The sequence below is a fragment of the Nicotiana sylvestris genome, chromosome 3, assembly GCF_000393655.2.
Source record: "Nicotiana sylvestris chromosome 3, ASM39365v2, whole genome shotgun sequence".
NCBI classification, from domain to species: domain Eukaryota; kingdom Viridiplantae; phylum Streptophyta; class Magnoliopsida; order Solanales; family Solanaceae; genus Nicotiana; species Nicotiana sylvestris.
In genome coordinates this window covers 36,826,646-36,849,790 of record NC_091059.1, presented here as the reverse complement: position 1 = coordinate 36,849,790, position 23,145 = coordinate 36,826,646, and positions in this window count along the sequence as shown.

The following is a 23,145-nucleotide window of genomic DNA, read 5'->3' as shown; positions in this document are numbered from 1 at the left end:
TACTCAATTTAGCTTTTCCTTTATCAATTCATCAACGCTCGGCTCAATCTAGCCAAAAATGACTTGAATACATCAAACAATTCAAGAGAAAATAATTTCAATTGACAAAACTATGATTCTTATACAATTTACAAAAAGTCAACAAAAGTCAACTCCCCGAGTCCGCACCTCGGAACTCGACAAAATTTACAAAAATCGAATACCCATTCCGCTACAAGTTCACCCATACAAAAATTATCTAATTCCGATACCATTTGGTCATTCAAATAATCATTTTACATTTCTGAAAGATTTCACAATTTTCCCCAAATTTTCCTTTAGATTCTCGTGAATTTGATGTTAAATCTAAGATATAATCACAAAATATAGTTTAAAATTGATTAGAGACACTTGACCAATGATTTGGAGAAGTTTGGGTCTTTGGAAAATCGCCTATGGAGATTTAGAGTTTGAGAAAATTGAAAAATGGGTGAAAATCCCGTCAAAAATCTCACTTAACGGGCCTCAGATGTCGCATTAATTGCGAACCCTCACAATTTGCGAACAAGGCAGGGCTGGCAGAAGTCGTATTTGCAATAAAAAGTTCGCATTTGCGAGCTGGGCATCGCTATTGCGATGAAAAAGTTCGCATTTGCGACCACAACAGAAACCATCAATTATTTCTGACACGAAAATGAGCATAACTTCCTCATACGATGTCCAAATTCGATGATTCTTTATCCTATGGCTCCGTAATTTCGATACGGATCTAAGGGTTCAATAAAAACTGAATTTGGATCTCATTTTCTCAATATAGTATCATTTTTGCTTGAAGAAACGATGATGAAGCATAAAAAAACAAGCGCAACATAGCCTAAACCTATCCGAAACTCACCCAAGCCCTCGGGGCTCCAAACCAAACATGCACGCAAGTCTAAAAATATCATACAGACTTGCTCATGCGATCAAATCATCAAAATAACATTAAAAACTATGAATTTAACCTTAAAACTCATGATTTTCTAACTTTTCAACCGGACGTCCAAATCATGTTTCGACCCTAAAATGGACCCGGTCGTGATTGTGCCTATCGTGAAACTAGGCCAGCCGACACAAACCCCAAACCAACCAAACAATTATAATACATCATTTAAAGTCATTAATAAGCTAAAAAATCCCAAAATGTAAGGTATAATAGAATAGTGCGGAAATAAACACATCCCGACATCGGGGTGTCACCAGTCATGAGCAACTACAACTCGTATAGAAATATGAAAAAGGACAACATAGTCTGAAACATAGCTAATACAAAGCGAAATAAAGATAGGAAGGAGACGCACTGGGCTGCGAATGCCAAACGGCTACCTAGTCAATTCTGAAAAGCCCACTAGAAGATAAATCAGCACTCACTAGGGACCCGAGACTCCTGGATCTACACACAGGATGCATGGAGTAAGGTGAGTATGCCAACTTAGTAAGTAATAAAAGTAAAGGCAGCTGAGTAGTAAGAAAACACGTAAACCACAGCAAAATGCTACAACAAAAATAGTACAAATCCTGAACAATGAAGTAAAGCAGTAATACTCGTAGTAAATCTCAATTCAGTAAAAACCTTTTAAAAACATCTTTCAGTAGTTCAAACGAGTGATGAAAACAGTGAGAAAAAGGATAGAAACATAAATCAGCCCCTTGGGCAAAACAAGTACCATAACCGCCCCTCGGGCAAAATACCAACAGGACCAACCCCCCAGGCTACCTCATATCACTCGTATTAGCCCCTCGGGAAATAACATGAAACAACAACAGCCCCTCGGGAAATATCACATCTCACACTAGGTACCTGCGCTCACTGGGGGTGTACAGACTCCTGGAGGGGCTCCTACAGCCCAAGCGCTATAACAAGCCATCTCGTGGCATAATCAAATTGGCCCTTGGCCTCATAACAAGCCACCTCATGGCATAACAAATCAGGCCCTCGGCCTCATAATCATGAATTAGAACAACACTAGTGCGGCGCGTAGCCCGATCCCATAATATCCATACAACACAGGCCCTCGGCCTCACTCAGTAAGAAATCTCTCAAGCCACTCAGACAACAGTAAAACATGATGCTCAGCCCAAAATATCATTTAAAATATCAAAACATAGTAAATATGGCTGAGTTAGAAAACAGTAGAATACAACATGACTGAGTACAAATATGAAGTCAAAACAGTGAGGAATAGTAGTAAAAATTCCCTAAGGGTCTAAAACAGTTGGCACTAGGCCCAAATATGGCATTCAACCCAAAACATGATAATACTTTCCTAAACACAATGATATCAAACAATTTCAATCAAATACGCGACTTAACAGTCATACGGGACGAACTAAGTCACAATCCCCAACGGTGCACGACCCCACGCTCGTCATCTAGCATGTGCATCACCTCAAAGTAGTACAACGATGTGAAATCCGGGGTTTCATACCCTCAGGACAACATTTACAGTCATTACTTACCTCTATCCGGTCCAAACTCTAGCCCGCGATGCCTTTGCCTCTCGACTCGGCCTCTGGATGCTCCAAATCTTACCAAAAATAGATTTATACCATCAAAATATGCTAAGGGAACAAAGCCCACTCGAAAATAACAAATTTACATAAAAAAACCCGAAATTGGCCAAACCCGACCCCCGGGCCCATGTCTCGGATTCCAATAAAAGTCACAAAACTAAAATCCTTACACTCCCACGAGTTTATACATATCAAATACATCAAAATCCGACCATAAACGACCCCTCAAATCCTCAAATCAAAGTCTCAAATTCCAAGCCCTAACTCTCCAATTTTAGTCTTTAGATTCTACAAATTTCATATTTAATTATGTAGAAATCACAATAGGATTGAGTACTAAGTCCATAAATTTTACCTCCAAGTGTTCCCTTTTGATTCCCTCTTCAATTCTTCTCAAAAAGCTCCAAAATCGCTCAAAATGGTAAAAGTTAGACTCAAAAATGCGGACAATGGCTATTTGAACATTCTGCCCAGGTGACCCTTTCCTTCTTCGCGAACGCGATCAAAGCCTCGCGTTCGCGAAGCACAAAAAATGTTGACCACTTAAATCCTTCTTCGCGAAAGCGACCTCCTGAACGCGAACGTGAAGCTTCAGCTTCTGAAACCATCGTGAACGCGACCCCCTTAATGCGAACACGAAGTACAATTGACCAGGACCCCAGCTGCTCCCATCTACTCTATGCGAATGCGGGAACCTCATCGCGTTTGCGATGAACACTGAACCTAACCCTTCGCGAATGCGAGAGTCCTCTCGTGAGCGCGAAGGCCAAAAGTGTGCAACACCAACAACAGAAATCTGCAACTTCCCACAATAAGATTTGATCCGTTTAACCACCCAAAACTCACCCCAGGCCCTAAGCACCTCAACCAAATATGCCAACATATCCCATAACATCATTTAAACTTGTTCCAACCTTCGGAATGCTCAAAACAACATCAAAACACCAAATTAACATTGGATTCAAGCTTAAAAACTCAAAAAACCTTCGATCAAAAAGTCTATCAAACCTTGTCCAAATGACGTGAAATTTTGCACACACATAAAAAATGACACAATGGACCTACTCCAACTTCCGGAATTCCATTCAAACCCCTTATATCAAAATCTCCTCTATCAACCGGAAAACACCAAAATTTCAATTTCGCCAATTCAAGCCTAAATCTACTATAGACCTCCAAAGCACATTCCCATCACACTCCTAAGTTCCAAATCACCTCCTGAAGCTATCCGAACCATCAAAATTCACATCCGAGTCCTTTTTCACATAAGTCAACATCCGGTTGACTTTTCCAACCTAAGCTTACTCAAAAGAGACTAAGTGTCTCATTCCTTTCCAAAACCTCTCCGAACCCAAACAAAACAACCCAATATCATATAATACAGATGAACAAGACAATAGAAAGCAGAAATAGGGGGAAATGGAGCGGTAACTCATGAAATAACCGGCCAGGTCGTTACATCCTCCCCCTCTTAGACAAACATTCATCCTCGAATGGGTCAAGAAACATACCTGATGTCTCAAATAGGTGAGGATATCTGCTCTGCATCTCCCGCTCGGTCTCCCAGGTAGCCTCCTCTATGGGTCGACCTCTCCACTGCACTTTCACTGAAGCTATATCCTTTGACCTCAACTTTCAAACATGACGCTCGAAAATAGCTACTGGCTCCACATCATAAGTTAAATCACAATCTAACTGAACTTTTCTGAAGTCCAAAACATGAGACGGATCGCCAATATAATTCCGAAGCATAGAAATATGAAATACCATATGCACGCTCGATAAGCTGGCTGGCAAAGGAAGCTCACAAGCCACCTCCCCAATCCTCCAAAGCACCTCAAAAAGCCCAATGAACCGAGGACTCAATTTACCCTTCTTTCCAAATCTCATAACACCCTTCATGGGTGAAACCTTCAATAGAACCTTTTCACCAACCATGTAAGAGACATCCCGAACCTTCCTGTCAGCATAACTCTTTTATCTCGACTGTGCTGTACGAAGCCGCTCCTGGATCACCTTCACCTTGTCTAAAGCATCCTGCACCAAGTCTGTACCCAAAAGCCTAACCTCACCCGACTCAAACCAACTAACCAGAGATCTACACCACCTTTCACATAAAGCCTCATATGGAGCCATCTGAATACTCGATTGATAAATGTTGTAATAAGCGAACTCTGCGAGCAGCAGAAACTGATCCCATGACCCTTCAAAATCAATGACACAAGCGCGCAACATATCTTCTAATATCTGAATAGTGCGCTTGGACTGCCCGTCCATCTGAGGGTGAAAAACTATGCTCAACTCAACCTGAGTACCCAACTCTCTCTGCACGACTCTTTAAAACTGTGAAGTAAACTGAGTACCTCTATCTGAAATGATGGAAACTGGGACAGCATGCAAATGAACAATCTCCAGGATATATATCTCTGCCAACCGCTCTGAAGAATAGGTAGTACACACAGGAATGAAGTATGCGGACTTGGACAGCCGATCCACAATCACCCAAATAGCATCGAACTTCTTAAAAGTTCGTGGGAGCCCAACTACAAAGTCCATGGTGATCCACTCCCACTTCCACCCTGGAATATCCATCCGCTGAAGCAAGCCACCAGTCTCTGATGCTCATATTTCACCTACTGACAATTGAGACACCGAGCTACAAATCCCAAAATGTCCTTCTTCATTCTCCTCTACCAATAATGCTGCCTCAGATCCTGATACATCTTCGCGACACCCAGATGAATGGAATACTGTGAGCTATGGGCCTCCACTAGAATCAACTCCCGAAGCCCATCTACATTAGGCACACATATCCGCCCCTACATCCTCAACATCCCATCATCACCAATAGTCACATCTCTCGCATCGTCATGCTGAACTCTGTCCTTAAGGACAAGCAAATGAGGATCATCATACTGGCGCTCTCTGATGCGGTCAAATAAAAAAGATCGAGAAATCACACAAGCCAATACCCGAATGATCTCCAAAATATCCAACCTCACGAACCGATTGGCCAAGGCTTGAACATCAACTGCTAGAGGACTCTCCCCAATTGGAATGTACGCCAAACTCCCCATGCTCATTGTCTTCCTACTCAAGGAATCGGCCACCACATTGGCATTTCTCGGATGGTACAAGATAGTATTATCATAATCCTTTAGCAGCTCCAACTATCTCTGCTGCCTCAAATTGAGATCCTTCTTCTTGAACAAGTGATGGAGGCTACGATGATCGGTAAACACCTCACAAGACACACCATACAAATAATGCCTCCAAATCTTTAACGCGTGAAAAATGGCAGCCAACTCCAAATCATGAACAAGGTACTTCTTCTCATGGGGCTTCAACTAACGAGAAACATAAGCAACAACTCTACCCTCCTGTATTAACACACACCCAATACCAACTCTCGAAGCATCACAATATACTGTATATGAACCTGAAACTGATGGCAGAACTAATATTGGAGCTATGGTCAAGGCAGTCTTGAGCTTCTGAAAGCTTTCCCCACACTCATCCGACCACATGAAAGGAGCACCCTTTTGAGTCAACTTGGTCAAGGGTGATGCTATAGATGAAAATACCTGAACGAATCGATGGTAATAACCCGCCAAACCAAGGAAGCTGCAAATATACGTGGCTGAGGACGATTTGGGCCAACTCTAAAATGCCTATATATTCTTCGGATCAACCTGAATACCCTCACTAGACACCACGTACCCCAAGAATGCCACTGAACTGAGCCAAAACTCATACTTAGAGAACTTTGCGTAAAGCTTCTCCTCCTACAATCTCTACAACACAACTCTCAAATCCACTGCATGCTCCTCCTAGCTACGGGAGTACACCAGAGTATCATTAATGAAAACTATGACAAACAAGTCGAAATAAGGCCGGAACAAGCTGTTCCTCAAATGCATGAACGTTGCTGGGGCATTGGTCAACCCAAAAGACATCACCAGGAACTCACAATGACCATATCGGGTCTTGAAAGCTGTCTTAAGAATATCCAAGTCCTTGATCTTTAACTGGTGATAACCTGAACGGAGATCAATCTTGGAGAACACTCTTGCTCCTTGAAGCTATTCGAATAAATCATCGATATGAGGCAAAGGATACTTGTTCCTGATTGTTATTTGTTCAACTACCTGTAATCAATGCACATACTCATCGTGCCATCCTTATTCTTCACAAATAGAACATGCGCACCCCAAGGCGACACACTAGGCTGAATAAACCCCTTATCAAGGAGTTCCTGAAGCTACTCCTTCAACTCCGTTGTTTCCTTACGATACGATGGAATAGAAATGGGCTGAGTGTCCGGCACCAGATTAATACCAAAATCAATATCCCTCTCTGGTGGCATGCCCGGCAGGTCTGCAAGAAACATATCAGGAAAATCCCTCACTACAGGAACATAATCAATACTATGAGTCTCTGCACTAACATCCCTCATGAAGGCTAAATATGAAAGACAACCTTTCCCAACCATCCATGGGGCCTTCAAGAAAGAAATAATCTTACTGGAGACAAAATTAGTCGAACCTCACCACTCAATCCGTGGCATACCTTGCATAGCCAATGTCACTATCTTAGCATGATAGTCCAAAATAGCACGACACGGAGATAGCCAATCCATGCCCAATATCACATCAAAGTCCACCATACAAAGCAATAACAGGTCCACTCGGGTCTCCAGACCCCTAATAGTCACCACACACCACCGGTACATACGGTCCACAATGATAATATCGCCCACCGACGTAGATACATAAATAGATAAAATAAGAGATTCATACCTGCGCTCTCTAATGCAGTCAAATAAAAAAGACCGAGAAATCACACAAGCCAATACCGAATGAGCTCCGAAATATCCAACCTCACGAACCGATTGGCCAAGGCTTGAGCATCAACTGCAAGAGGTCTCTCCCCAACTGGAATGTACGCCAAACTCCCCATGCTCACTGTCTTCCTACTCAAGGTATCGACCACCACATTGGCATTTCTCGGATGGTACAAGATAGTATTATCATAATCCTTTAGCAGCTCCAACTATCTCTGCTGCCTCAAATTGAGATCCTTCTACTTGAACAAGTGCTGGAGGCTATGATGATCGGTAAACACCTCACAAGACACACCATACAAATAATACCTCCAAATCTTCAACGCGTGAAAAATGGCAGCCAACTCCAAATCATGAACATGGTAGTTCTTCTCATGGGGCTTCAACTGACGAGAAGCATAAGCAACAACTCTACCCTCCTGCATTAACACATACCCAATACCAACTCTCGAAGCATCACAATACACTGTATATGAACCTAAAGCTGATGGCAGAACTAACATTGAAGCTATGGTCAAGGCAGTCTTGAGCTTCTGAAAGCTCTCTCCACACTCATCCGACCACATGAAAGGAGCACCCTTTTGAGTCAACTTGGTCAAGGGTGATGCTATAGATGAAAATCCCTGAACGAATCGATGGTAATAACCCGCCAAACCAAGAAAGCTATAAATCTCCATGGCTGAGGACTGTTTAGGCCAACTCTAAAATGCCTATATCTTCTTCAGATCAACTTGAATACCCTCACTGGACACCACGTACCCCAAGAATGCCACTGAACTGAGCCAAAACTCACACTTAGAGAACTTTGCGTAAAGCTTCTCCTCCCTCAATCTCTACAACACAACTCTCAAATGCACTGCGTGCTCCTCCTGGCTACGGGAGTATACCAGAATATCATCAATGAAAACTATGTCAAACGAGTCGAGATAAGGCCGGAACAAGCTGTTCCTCAAATGCATGAACACTGCTGGGGCATTGGTCAACCCAAAAGACATCACCAGGAACTCATAATGACTATATCAGGTCCTGAAAGCTATCTTAAGAATATCCAAGTCCTTGATCTTTAACTGGTGATAACCTGAACGGAGATCAATCTTAGAGAACACTCTCGCTCCCTGAAGCTGTTCGAATAAATCATCGATACGAGGCAAAGGATACTTGTTCCTGATTGTTATTTTGTTCAACTGCCTGTAATCAATGCACACACTCATCGTGCCATCCTTCTTCTTCACAAATAGAACATGCGCACCCCAAGGCGACACACTAGACTGAATAAACCCCTTATCAATGAGTTCTTGAAGCTACTCCTTCAACTCCGTTGGTGCCTTACGATATGATGGAATAGAAATGGACTGAGTGTCCGGCACCAGATCAATACCAAAATCAATATTCCTCTCCGATGGCATGCCCGACAGGTCTGCAAGAAACATATCAGGAAAATCCCTCACTACAGGAACATAATCAATACTAGGAGTCTCTACACTGACATCCCTCACGAAGGCTAAATATGAAAGACAACCTTTCCCAACCATCCACGGGTCCTTCAAGAACGAAATCACCTTACTATAGATAAAATTAGTCAAACCTCGCCACTCAATCCGTGGCACACCTTGCATAGCCAATGTCACTGTCTTAGCATGACAGTCCAAAATAGCACAACACGGAGATAGCCAATCCATGCCCAATATCACATCGAAGTCCACCATACAAAGCAATAACAGGTCCACTCGGGTCTCCAGACCCCTAATAGTCGCCACACACCACCGGTACATACGGTCCACAATGATAGTATCGCCCACCAACGTAGATACACGAATAGATAAAATAAGAGATTCACGGAGCATATCCAAATAACGAGCAAAATATTATGACACATATGAAAAAGTGGAACCGGGATCAAATAACATAGAGGAATCTTTGTGGTAGACTGAGACAATACTTGTAATCACAGCATCTGAAGCAATTGCACCGGGTTTAGCTGGGAGTGCATAGAAACAGGCCTGACCACCATCTGATTGACCTCCCCCTCTTGGGTGACCCCTAGCTGACTGTCCTCCACCCCTAACTGGCTGGGTAATAGGTGGTGAATTAACTGGTACCGAAGCCGATGGGTGACTCCTCTACTGAGATGAATCCCCAAGACGACGAGGACACTACCTCCACATATGACCCAACTCTCCACGCTCATAAAAAGTCCTTGGTGCTGGAGTCGGGGACTGAAGGGAAACCCTTGCACTGGAATGACTAGCAGATGCACTTGGCATAGAGGAGCCCTGAACTGATGGAGCAGGGGACAAACTCTAGGTTGGAAAGGCACTGAGTGATAAATGGCCCTGATGAGAACTGTCAGAACCATGACCCGATGATGCCCCACGATAACCTGGGCGAGCTGATTGAGCATGCCTGAATGGACAGCCTCTGCCGTGCAGAAACTGACTTCTCGAAGGAGCACCACCAAAACTACCAGATCCCTGAGGCTTTTTGGCCTCCCTCTCATCTTGCTCCTGGCAATGAACTGACTCAATCTCGCGAGCAATGTCAACAACCTTCTCAAAAGTAGCACCAGACAGCCTCTCCCTGGTCATGAGAATCCAAAGCTGATATGTGAGGCCTTCAACGAACCTCCTGATCCTCTCTCTATCCGTAGGAACCAACCAAACAACATGACGACCTAACTCCGAGAAACTCATCTCATACTGCACCACAGTCATATCTCCTTGGCACAACTGCTCGTACTGCCTGTGCAGCTCCTCTCTACGAGACTGTGGCACATACTTCTCCAAAAAGAGAATGGAGAACTGCTGCCAGGTAAGGGGTGCTTTACCAACAGGCCTATGCCTCTCATAAGCTTCCCACCAAGTGAAGGCAACTCCAGAAAACTGAAATGTAGTAAATGCTACCCCGCTGGTCGCCAGAATACCCACTGTACGAAAAATCCTCTGACACTTGTCCAAGAAACCCTAGGCATCCTCGCCCTCTGTACCACTGAAAGTCGGAGGCTGAAGTCTACCAAACCTCTCCAACCTGCTGCTCGTCCTCTGGCATAACAGGAGCTACATAGTCCTGAGTCACTGCAACCGGCTGGGTTGGAGGTGCCCCCGGTGTCTGATGTCCCTGCACGACCTGCTCAAGTGTGAGAGCAGGGGGAGTCTGAATACCTCCCCCGGCCTGAGAAGTAGCTGCGACCGTAGTAACTGAGACCACTTGAGCTAGACCAGTGCACACTGATAGAATCTTGACTAGGGCTTCCTAAAGGCCTGGAATCTCGATAGGCACAATTGGTTCTTGAGCTAATGCTGTTGGAACATCTAGAACTAGGACCTGAACATGAATTGGGGCGGCTAGTGGATCTGTAGGTGCTTCCCTAGCTGCTATGCGGGCTACTCCCCTGCCCCTACTACGGCCTCGACCTCTAGTGGCCCCAACTGGTGGTAATGATGGTCGCCCATCTTGACCGATAGCACGTGTCCTCACTATCTGTGAGAGAATAGAATAGCAGAAGTTTAGTACTTGGATCAAAAGATTCACACGACAAGAATTCAAGAATATGAAGTTTTCCTAAAGGTTCTGTAGCCTCCCGAGGATAAATATAGATGTCTCTGTACCGATTCGCGAGACTCTACTAAACCTGCTCATGACTCGTGAGACCTATGTAACCTAGGCTCTGATACCAACTTGTCACGACCCTAAAATGGATCCGGTCATGATGGTGCCTATCGTGAGACTAGGTCAGCAGACACAAACCCCAAACCAACCAAACAATTATAATAAGTCATTTAAAGTCATTAATAAGATAAAAATCCCAAAATGTAAGGTAGAATAGAATAGTGTGAAAACTAACACAACCCGACATCGGGGTGTCACCAGTCATGAGAAACTACAACTCGTCTAGAAATATGAAAAAAGGACAACATAGTATGAAACAAAGCGAAACAAAGATAGGAAGGAGAAGCACTGGGCTGCGAATGCCAAGCAACTACCTAGTCAACTCCGAAAAGCTCACTTGAAGACAAATCAGCACTCACTAGCGTGACCTGAGACTCCTGGATCTGCACACAGGGTGCAGAGAGTAATGTGAGTACGCCAACTCAGTAAGTAATAAAAGTAAAGGCAGTTGAGCAGTAACAAAACACGTAAACCAAAGCAAAATGCTACAACAAAACAGTATAAATCCAGAATAATGCAGTAAAGCAGTAAAACTCATAGTAATATCTCAGTTACGTAAAAACCTTTTTAAAACATCTTTCAGTAGTTCAAGCGAGTGATGAAAACAGTAAGAAAAAGGATACAAACATAAGTCAGCCCCTCGGGCAAAACAAGTACCATAATCGCCCCTCGGCCAAAATACCAATAGGACCAGTCCCTCGGGCGACCTCATAATCACTCATATCAGCCCCTCGGGCAATATCACATCTCACACTGGGTATCCGCACTCACTAGGGTGTACAGACTCCTGGAGGGGCTCCTACAGCCCAAGCGTTGTATCAAGCCATCTCGTGTCAAAATCAAATTGGCCCTCGACCTCATAATCATGAATTAGAGCAACACTGCTGCGGCACGCAACCCGATCCTATAATATCCTCACAACACAGGCCCTCAGCCTCACTCAGTCAGAAATCTCTCAAGCCTCTCGGGCAATAGTAAAACATGATGCTTAGCCCAAAATATTATTTAAAATATAAAAATTGAGTAAATATGGCTGAGCTATGAAAATAGTAGAATATAGCATGAGTGAGTACCAATATGAAGCCAAAACAGTGATGAATAGTAGTAAAAATTTCCTAAGGGTCCAAAACAGTTGACACGAGGCCCAAATATGGCATTCAGCCCAAAACATGATAATACTTTCCAAAACACAATGATATCAAATAGTTTTCAATCAAATACGCGACTTAATAGTTATACGGGACAGACTAAGTTACAATCCCCAACGATGTATGACCCCACGCTCCTCATCTAGCATGTGCGCCACCTCAAAGTAGCAAAACGATGTGAAATCCGGGGTTTCATACCCTTACGACAACATTTACAATCATTACTTATCTTTATCCAGTCCAAACTCTATCCCACGATGCCTTTGCCTCTCAACTCGGCCTCCGGATGCTCCAAATCTAACCAAAAATAGATTTATACCATTAAAATATGCTAAGAGAAGAAAGCCCACTCGAAAATAACCAATTTACATAAAAAATCCCGAAATTGGCCAAACCCGACCCCGGGCCCATGTCTTGGATTCCAATAAAAATCACAAAACTAAAATCCTTACAATCCCATGAGTTTATACATATCAAATACATCAAAATCCGACCACAAACGACCCCTCAAATCCTCAAATCAAAGTCTCAAATTCCAAGCCCTAACTCTCCAATTTTAGGCTTTAGATTCCACAAATTTCATGTTTAATTAGGTAGAAATCACAATAGGATCGATTATTAAGTCCATAAATCTTATCTCCAAGTGTTTCCCTTTGATTCCCTCTTCAATTCTTCTCAAAAAGCTCCAAAATTGCTCAAAAATGGTGAAAGTTAGACTCAAAATCGCGGACAATGGCTATTTACGCATTCTGCCCAGGTGACGCTTTCCTTCTTCGCGAACGCGGTCAAAGCCTCGGGTTCGCAAATCACAAAAAATGTTGACCACTTAAATCCTTCTTTGCGAATGCGAACACGAAGCTTCAGCTTCTCAAACCATCGCGGGGTCTTAAATTATTCTTTGCGAACGCGAAGCTTCAGCTTCTCAAACCATCGCGAACACGACCCCCTTAACACGAACGCGAAGTACAATTGACCAAGACCCCAGCTGCTCCCATCTACTCTACGCGAATGCGGGAACCTCATCACATTTGCGATGAACACTTAACCTAACCCTTCGCTAACGTGAGATCCCTCTCGCGAACGCGAAGGCCAAAAGTCGGCAACACCAACAATAGAAATCTACAACTTCCCAGAACAAGATTTGATCCGTTTAACCACCCGAAACTAACCCGAGGCCCTCAAGACCTCAACCAAACATGCCAACATATCCCATAACATCATTAAAAGTTGTTCCAACCTTCCAAACACTCAAAACAACATCAAAACACCAAATTAACATCAGATTCCATCATAAGAACTCCAAAAACTTCCAAATTCCACTTTCGATCAAAACGTCTATCTAACCTCGTCCGATTGACCTAAAATTTTGCTCACACGTCACAAATGACACAACGACCTAATCCAACTTCCGGAATTCTATTCTTACCTCTATATTAAAATCTCCCCTATCAACCAGAAAATGCCAAAATTCCAATTTCGCCAATTCAAGCCTAAATCTACTACAGACCTCCAAAACATATTCTGATCTCGCTCCTAAGTCCCAAATCACCTCCCGAAGCTATTTGAACCATCGTGATTCACATCCCAGCCCTTTTTTACATAAGTCAACATCCAGTTGACTTTTTCAACCTAAGCTTACTCAAAAGAGACTAAGTGTTTCATTTCTTTCCAAAACCACTCCGAACCCGAACCAACCAACCCGATATCACATAATACTGATGAACAAGATAATAAGAAGCATAAATGGGGGGAAACAGAGTGGTAACTCATGAATCGACCGGCTGGGTCGTGACAAATCAATTTCGATTCTCACCAAATTTCACAGAGAGGACTTAAATATTATAACAAACTTGTACCAGGCTCCGGAATCAAAATACGGGCCCGATACCAACGAGTTCAAACATTAATTCATTTCTTTATTTCCTTTAAAAACTAGCATAACAATTTTCTTAAAAATTGTTTTCTAAGGCTAGGGACCTCGGAATTCAATTCCGGGCATATGCCTAAGTCTCATATTTTACCGAAGACCTCTCGGGATCATCGGAACACAGATCCGGGTCCGTTTACCAAAAATATTGACCAAAGTCAACTAAAAACTAAATTTTAACTCTAGAAATTACTATATTTTTCATATTTTCACATAAAAGCTTTCTGGTTTCATGCCCGGATTGCGCACACAAGTCGATACACATAATATGAAGCTACCCGTGACCTCAAACTACCGAACCGGACACAATTGCTCAAAATGACTAGTTGGGTCGTTACATCATTCTCCACTTAAACTTACATTCGTCCTCAAACATGCCTGGAGTCGTTCCAAGGACATCGAACCACTGGATGAGCTCCTCATACATAAACTCGAACAAGCTGAATCGAGCCAAAAATTCCAATCTAGAATACAATCACATGATGTTCCACACAACTCACATACTCGAAGCAATAACCTCTGACCACCATAGCTGCTCAAATAACATCCTGGATGCCGACAATATATTTCACATTTAATATAAATTTGTTCCGGACTTCCACAACACTACCCATAATAAAGAGTCATGCGGAAACTCATAGCCACCCATGAAGTTAACAAGTCACGAAGCTCTCTCTCCCACGAAGGTCCATTACCCAAATCTTAGCAGAAACACCCTGTCACTTCCAAAAATGCCCCACCTCCAAATACCATAGCACTAATATCAGGTCTAAGAACCTCATCTCAGCCAATACAAGCAATCCAACTAACAGCTCATCATGGAACCACACAAATTCTTACACTACACAATTCGTACACCAAATCAGCAATAACTCAATTATGCAGCACAAATAAAGGAAAACAAAGTAGAATAATTATCTAACAAGTGAAACAACAAAAGTATATATTTTTCATCAAATCGTCCCATAGAGGGAAGACACAACACCAAATAAACACAAGGAAAGGATATCCCACATAACATCTGATGTGGCGTGCAGCCCGCTTCCAAATGCTCATCGAGCCAAAATTCCCAGGTTCATTGATCATATAAATATGGATATCAAGTATAGCAGAGTGCACAAGTAAAACTGTGGGAACAATGAATAGAGGTAATAAAATATGAGAAAAGAAAGCACATATATGGTGCAATGAGCAAATAACCATCACGAGGGCTATCTCGCCCACCTCGCCATAAGGCCTGAATAGAATTACAACATGCGTGGGGTATAATCATACAACCTCACAGCTCACCACAACATAAGAGAGCAACACATAACATAGGCCAGAGGCACAAATAATGTCCATTATGCCTGAGAACATAAACAAAATGACAATCTCACAGGAGCACACAAACTTGACATGATACAAAACACATATTCTCATTGGGCTTTCAAATAGTCCCAACCAAATCATGATTCTTCCCAATTAGATAAATATGCTTCAAAAGATACACAACAACTTATCAGTATTGTATGCTATTAATTATCCCATCCTCAACATTTCTTCAAAATCTGCAAATAGGAATTAGTCCACATATGAAGGCATCTAGCCCCAAACCTCTGGAATACCAAAATTTCCATACCCATCTCAACTACGCAAATCAAATGGCTGATATATCACTCACACCCTATTATTTTACTGAAGCACCCATATAGATTTTCTTGCCACGTAACAAAGCATGAACCTCGAAAGCCTCAAAACTCGGTAATCACCATGTGTCATGACCCCAGTTCGCCCTCCGTGAACTATCGTGATGGCACCTAGTCTCTACGACTAGGTAATCTTAACAATTTCGGAAAAAGGGAAAACAACAGATAAAACTAATAAAAACTGCGGAATAAGCAAAATGAAGGTTTAAAATGCCGCTCGGCATATACAAATATAACTCTCAAACTGAACAACTTCCCAAAATCCGGAATCTTATGAAATCACAAGCTATGGGTACTACATTGTGCTCTAACTATAGAATGTCTAAATCAAAACAAATACAGAAGGGCTAAAACTATAAGAGAGAATGGAATGAGACTCCTCGGTCTGCGGACGTGGCAGATATACCTTGAAGTCTCTGGAGAATCGCCTCGCCTCAAGGGTAGTAGGGCTGAGTCGAAGTACCTGGATCTGCACACGAAAAACATGTGCAGGAAAGGGCATGAGTACACCATAGCGGTATCCAGTAAGTGCCAAGCCTAACCTCAGTCGAGTAATGGCGAGGAAGGTCAGGACCCTACCGGTCATATACAATAATATATAAGGAAAATAAGTAGTATTAAAGTAACACAAGGTAATAAGAGTAGCAACAACTATGACATAGACAACATAATCACAGAAGGAATACAACTCAACACAGAGAAAACAACCGGGGATCTCCCAGGATACTGCCCTGTAGTCCCCAAATGTAAATATCCAGTGGATCTCCCAGGTGCCGTTCCGTAGTCCAACTCTTAGTACGCGGGGATCTACCGAAATCCCGATCCGTAGTCCCAAATGTAAATACCCAGTACTGGGGAAATCTACCAGGTGTAGTCCCGTAGTTCCAATATAAATGTGCAGGGTGATCTACCAGAATACAAATTCGTAGTCCCAAAGTAAACATGCAGGGGGATCTCCCGGGATGCCGTTCTGTAGTCCCAAAGTAAACACACAACAACAACACAAAGAATATTCAGTTCAATCCAAATTTCATGCCAAGGTAAAACAAGTATTTCTAACCTAGCATGCTGCACAGAATTCAAATAAAGTAGTTTGAGCAAGTAAACCAATTATGTCAATTATACATGCTTCCCTAAGCTAACATTAGGCTTAAATTGCAAGTAGTATAAACATGGAAGAAAACACAATCATAGTTACTTCATGAAAACAGGATTTTCAACAATTAGCACATGTACGCACTCGTCACCTCACGTACAACGCATCTCATATATCAACAATACCAAAATCCTAAGGAGAGCTCCCCAACACAAGGTTAGACAAGCCACTTACCTCGAACCAGCTCAATCAACTCAATACCACATTCTTACCACGAGTATCCGACTCCAAATGGCCCAAATCTATTCAAAGTAATTGCATAATGTAAATATAACTTCAAGTAATTAATTAAACTAATTAATTCGAAGCTAATATGCGAAATTAGGAAAATCGCCCCAAAAAGCCCCCCGGACCCACATCTCGAAATCGGGTAAAAATTATGGATTATGAACCACCATTCACTCACGAGTCTAACCATACCAAAATTATCCAAATCCGATGTCAAATTTCCAATCAAAACTCGAAAATTAAGCCTAAGAACTTTTCCAATTTTTTTCCCCAATTTATCATCCCAAATTCGAAATTAGATGAATTCACATTTAGATTAATTAATAGGTTATAAGCAAAAAGGAGTTAGGAATCATTACCAATTGATATCTCTGAAAATCCCTCAAAATCTCACTCAAATTTGAGCTCCCAAATTCTAGTTTTGATAAAAATGGCTAAACCCTCGACTTTGAAATTTTATAATCCGCCCAGGTAAATCCTTCTTCGCGAATGCGGAAGGACCCTCACTTTTGCGAAGCACAACTTCGCTTGGCCTAGATTTCTTTCATCGCGAACGTGATGTCCCTGTCACGAACGCAGTGACCATTTTCCCCTTCCTACGCGAACCCGAGACCTTCTTCGCGAATGCATAGGTATAAGATCTCATAGCTTCGCGAACGCAAAGCGTTAAGCTTCCACTAGACCCAGATCCTCTTCGCAAACGTAAAACCCCACTCGTGAACGCAAAAAAGGAAACCAGAACTGGAGACCTTCTGCATTTTTGCAATTCTCTAAGTCCAAAAATGACCCTTTGAGCATCCGAAACACACTCGAGGCCCCCGGAACCTCAACCAAACATGCCGACCAATCCTAAAACATCATTCAAACTTGTTCCAACCTTCGAAACGCTCAAAACAACATCAAAACACCAAATTAACATCAGATTCAAGCCTAAGAACTCCAAAAACTCGCAAATTCTACTTTCGATCAAAAAGTCTATCAAACCTCGTCCGAATGACTTGAAATTTTGCAAGCACGACACATTAAACACTACGGAGCTACACCAACTTCCAGAATTTCATTGACCCTGATATCCAAATCTCACTATCGAACCAGAAACTTCAAAAATTCAACTTTTGGGAATTTCAAGGCTAAATAAGCTACGGACCTCCAAAATACAATCCGAACACGCCTCTAAGCCCGAAATCACCCAACAAAGCTAACGGAACTGACAGAATTCTATTCCGAGGCCATTTTCACACTACTTCGACTACGGTCCAACTTCTAAAGCTTAAGCTCTCTTTTATGGACTAAGTTTGCATTTGGACATAGATTGAGTTGAAACTTGAAAAAATAATTTTTGAAGTAGTTTTGAAAAATAATTTTTGGAAGTTGAAATTATGTTTGGACATGCATTTTATTTGAAAAAAATTTGAAGTTTTGTGAGTAGGATTTTGATTTTCACCCAAAATCTACCATAAACTATATATTGGTAACTTGAAAAAGATTTTCAGAAATTTTTCAAAAACAGATCACTAATCTATGGACAAACAATGTTTTCAAAAAAATTTTGAAAAAAACTTGCCAAAATGTAATGCCAAACGGGGGTTAAGTGTCCCAAAACACTCCGAATCTCAATGCAAAACATCCCGAAACATTCATTTATAACAAGAACAATAGACGCAGACATTCTGGAATCAGAAACTGGAAAAAAAACCATGTCTCTTGTTTCCAGTTTTTTTTCTTAATCAACCATAGGTGATGACAGTTTTGGCAAATTTCAAGGAAGCATGGCTCGCTTGTTAGGCTTTATGTATTTTCTTTTCTATGACCCACATAGGCACAGTGACCCTACCCTATAAAGTGAAACAACAGAAAAGCAGTAATTAGACTCTTCGCCTAGTTTTATGCTCATTAAAATAAACATCAAAGGAGAATTCTTTTTATTGGCCATTGTTTTGTTTTCTAATGGTCAATTTCAACCTTCTAAATTGGAACTTGCAGAAAGGCTGTCAAATCAAAATAGCAGAAACAAATACGGGAAAAGCAGTTAATAGGGGATTGGGGCATTAATTCTTAAAATGAGCGGTCGGGTCATTATACCATGCCACTCGCCACGCACCCGCAAACCACAACTCAAGGTCCTTTCAAAAAATGCACAATCTTCACATATGAGAGCCAACAATGCCAACGCTCCGTTAATTTCTGATACTTATGCAGGAGAAAACCACAATGCACAACATTTTTCCTTATGCCTATAATAGGCAACCAACTCAAGCTATTGCCAAACTATCGAGAATCCTCCGGATTCGCCCGCACACAACTAAACCATTAGAACCGCATCTCCCTAACTCAACTGAATCACACAACCCGTCCAACCTAAGATTACTGCCATAAATTCCGGTAGAGAATCCCTATTCAAAATGACTGATTACTTCCTTTGCCATGCTGACCCAACACCACAGAGCTGACCTATTTTTTCGGATAGTCAACATGCAATGATCCCAATCAAAGCCCCAAATACAGATGATCTTAACACGAACCACGTAGCCCAGAGGCTCATAAACCACCGCATTTCCTCTGAAGCACCTTGTTCTGCTGCAACCACAATACCCACGCTACATAGACCTCTTGTGAATCTGAAGTTTTTCCTCTGACTCCTCCTGATGCTGAAATGTAGATTCATTAATGATGTAGAATCACCGTAAACCCCAACATCATCCGCACAAGATCTCAGACCTTAGTCAAACTCAGACTCCGGAAGTCTTCCAAAACATTATCTGATGATCCGCAAAACTAACCTTTACAACTCGTACAACATAAATCACAAGGTACTCCAATACTACCGACTATCCCCACTCAACATCCACCTCGTGACCTTGCCATAATCTCGATGACTAGTCAACCAATTAAACCTTCCCAAGCTCGCACTCATCAATTAGATGTCGGGAACCGCTGAGCCTCCATATGAACAACTGAATAGTCTCTCAATACCTTTGTATCTTCAGCTTGGACAACTCGTTGAGACAATGTCTGAGCATCCCTGACTCCCTTGTAGCCCGTCTGTAGCATCACGAACCACTGGCGCATAGCGAACACTGAGAGCATAATATTATACACGAGTGGATGCAAGGAACATAAGTTATACACTTCGAGTTGAACCAACATCGCACAATAAGGAGTGAAAGAAGTGGAATTTCCTAACAGTTTTGTAGCCTCTCGAAGATAAGTACAGACGTCTCTGTACCGATATGCAAGACTCTACTAAACCTGCTTATGACTCATAGCACCTATTAACCTAGAGCTCTGATACCAACTTGTCACGACCCAAAATCCCTCCAAAGGAGACGTGATGGCACCTAGTCTCTAAACTAGGTAAGCGTAACATTTTCTGTAATAATATGGATATTTACTGACTTTAAATTAAATTACTCTAAACAAATTACAATTCCCAAAACCGGTGGTGCAAGTCATAAACCTTCCTAGAGTAGTTATATAAAATAAATACAACACTATTCCAGAACGAGAAGGAATCAATGGAACGTAAATACAAACGAAGGTGACTCCGAGGCCTGAGAATGCAACAATAGGTTACCGTGAGTCTCCACCGCGACAACCCGCATAGCTACTATCGATCAATACCTAGATCTGTACACAAGAAATGTATAAAAGCGTAGTATGAGCACAGCACGACGGTGCCCAGTAAGTATCAAGACTAACCTCGGTGGAGTAGTGACGAGGAACAGTCAAGACACCTACTGGTCAAACAAAATGAACAGGATATGATAATAAAATATCGAGATAAAGATAACGAGGTAATATCAACAACGGAGAGAAATCAAATACAATAGTAGGGACAATAAAGGGAGAACACGTGTAGTAACGAACGATAACCAAGTAAATTAGATAACCAAGGAAATCAACACTAACATAACAGGAACAGAGACAAGTAAGAATGTATTCAAATAAAGAAGGCAATGCCAACTCAATCAATCACATCATGTCTAATACACAATCCCGACCATCTCAATCCTCCGTTTCTTATATCATAATCTCAACTTCCAAACCTTCAGCACATGGCACCTTGTGCCCATATATTTTCCATCTCACTTTTAACAACAAAATCCACGTACTATACAATACAAAATGTTCGTACAAATACACTCAAGATGTTCAAGAAGTCTCATTTACATAATATAAAGTAAATTACAATTTCTAAACTAATTAGGAAACCAACAAGAAAAGGAGAAGTTGTTTTTTTTAAAATCATTTGAGTAAAGAAAGTACCCCTTTCAATTAAAATACCACATCGAATAAATTATTACCTTTAACATGGGAGTTAATAACTTAAAACTTAGTAGAAATTCCTTTTTAAGTAAAATACAACCTCAGACGGCTTAATGGAATATAATTGAGAAACTAATTGAATTAAAGATGTAACAATTATTAAAGTTTGAAGTATTGGAATGTGTGTGTGTATGTATATATATATATATATATATATATATATATATATATATATATATATATATACGGTGAGGTATTGAAAATACTGTAGGTTCCAACACAAAGGATCACAACAGTAAAGGAATTTAAACAGTTAATACACTTGAATTGATAACAACAAATAAACACAGCAACAGAAAGTGCACAAAACTTCGTGCTTTAACTCTCAATCCTCACCATGCAATCAATAATAGAAATATGCACTACATCACCCTTCGTGCTTTATCTATCTTCCTCACCATATGCATCAATATAAATGTAAATGTGCACATCATCACCATTTGTGCTTTATCACGCTTACTCACCATATGAATAATATAAATGCGCACGGTATCACCCTTCGTGCTTTATCTCTCTTTCCTCACCATATGCATCAATATAAATGTAAATTTGCGTGGCATCACCCTTTGTGATTTATCACTTTTTCCTCACCCAAACAGTAGAAACAACAACATCCAGAGAAGGGAATCAACAATAGAAACAATAACATCCCGACAAGGGAATCAACAATAGAAATAATAACATCCCGGCAAGGGAATCAACAATAGAAACGATAACATCCCGGCAAGGGAATCAACAATAGAAACGATAACATCCCGGCAAGGGAATCAACAATAGAAACAATAACATCCCGGAAAGGGAATCAACAATAGAAACTATATTGTTTTAATAGTTAGCTTCGCAATATAGATCTCAACTTGAGTCAATACTCAACAATGGTCAATTACCTAGAGAATATCATCAGTCTTATTCAACATGAATAATTCATCAATTTAAGAATGAATAGTATATAATAAGGATCACGGAAAAGCCAACAAAAACAATAACCTTAACAAAACAACAAGACATAATACAGCACGTAATAACTACACCGGTAACCACAACAATTGGACATGTAACATATTTGCACGAAGTCATAGATGAATTCATAATCAAGAAGTGTCAAAACAATAAGGAAGGCAATCACTTCAATTAAGGCAAATAAGGGTCAAGTAACAAGTAAGAGTTGGAGAAAAGCTAACAACATTGTATAGAGCATATAGACGTAAAACAACCAATTAGAAAACCCAATCATATCGGAAACTTCTCACTTAATGCACATAAGGACCTAAGAACCTTAAAGGCAAATTTCCCACAAGTAAGTCCGAACACACACTCGTCACCTCGCGTGCACGGACTACAAATAGCATAGAAGACTCAACTCCTAAGGGGAAGTCCCCTACACAAGCCTAGGCAAGATACTTACCTTAATCCGGCTAATTCAATACTCAATTTAGCTTTTCCTTTACCAATTCATCAACGCTCGGCTCAATCTAGCCAAAAATGACTTGAATACATCAAACAATGCAAGAGAAAATAATTTCATTATACAATTTGTAAAAAGTCAACTCCTCGGGTCGGCACCTCGGAATCCGACAAAATTTACAAAAATAAAACACCCATTCCTCTACGAGTTCATCCATACAAAAATT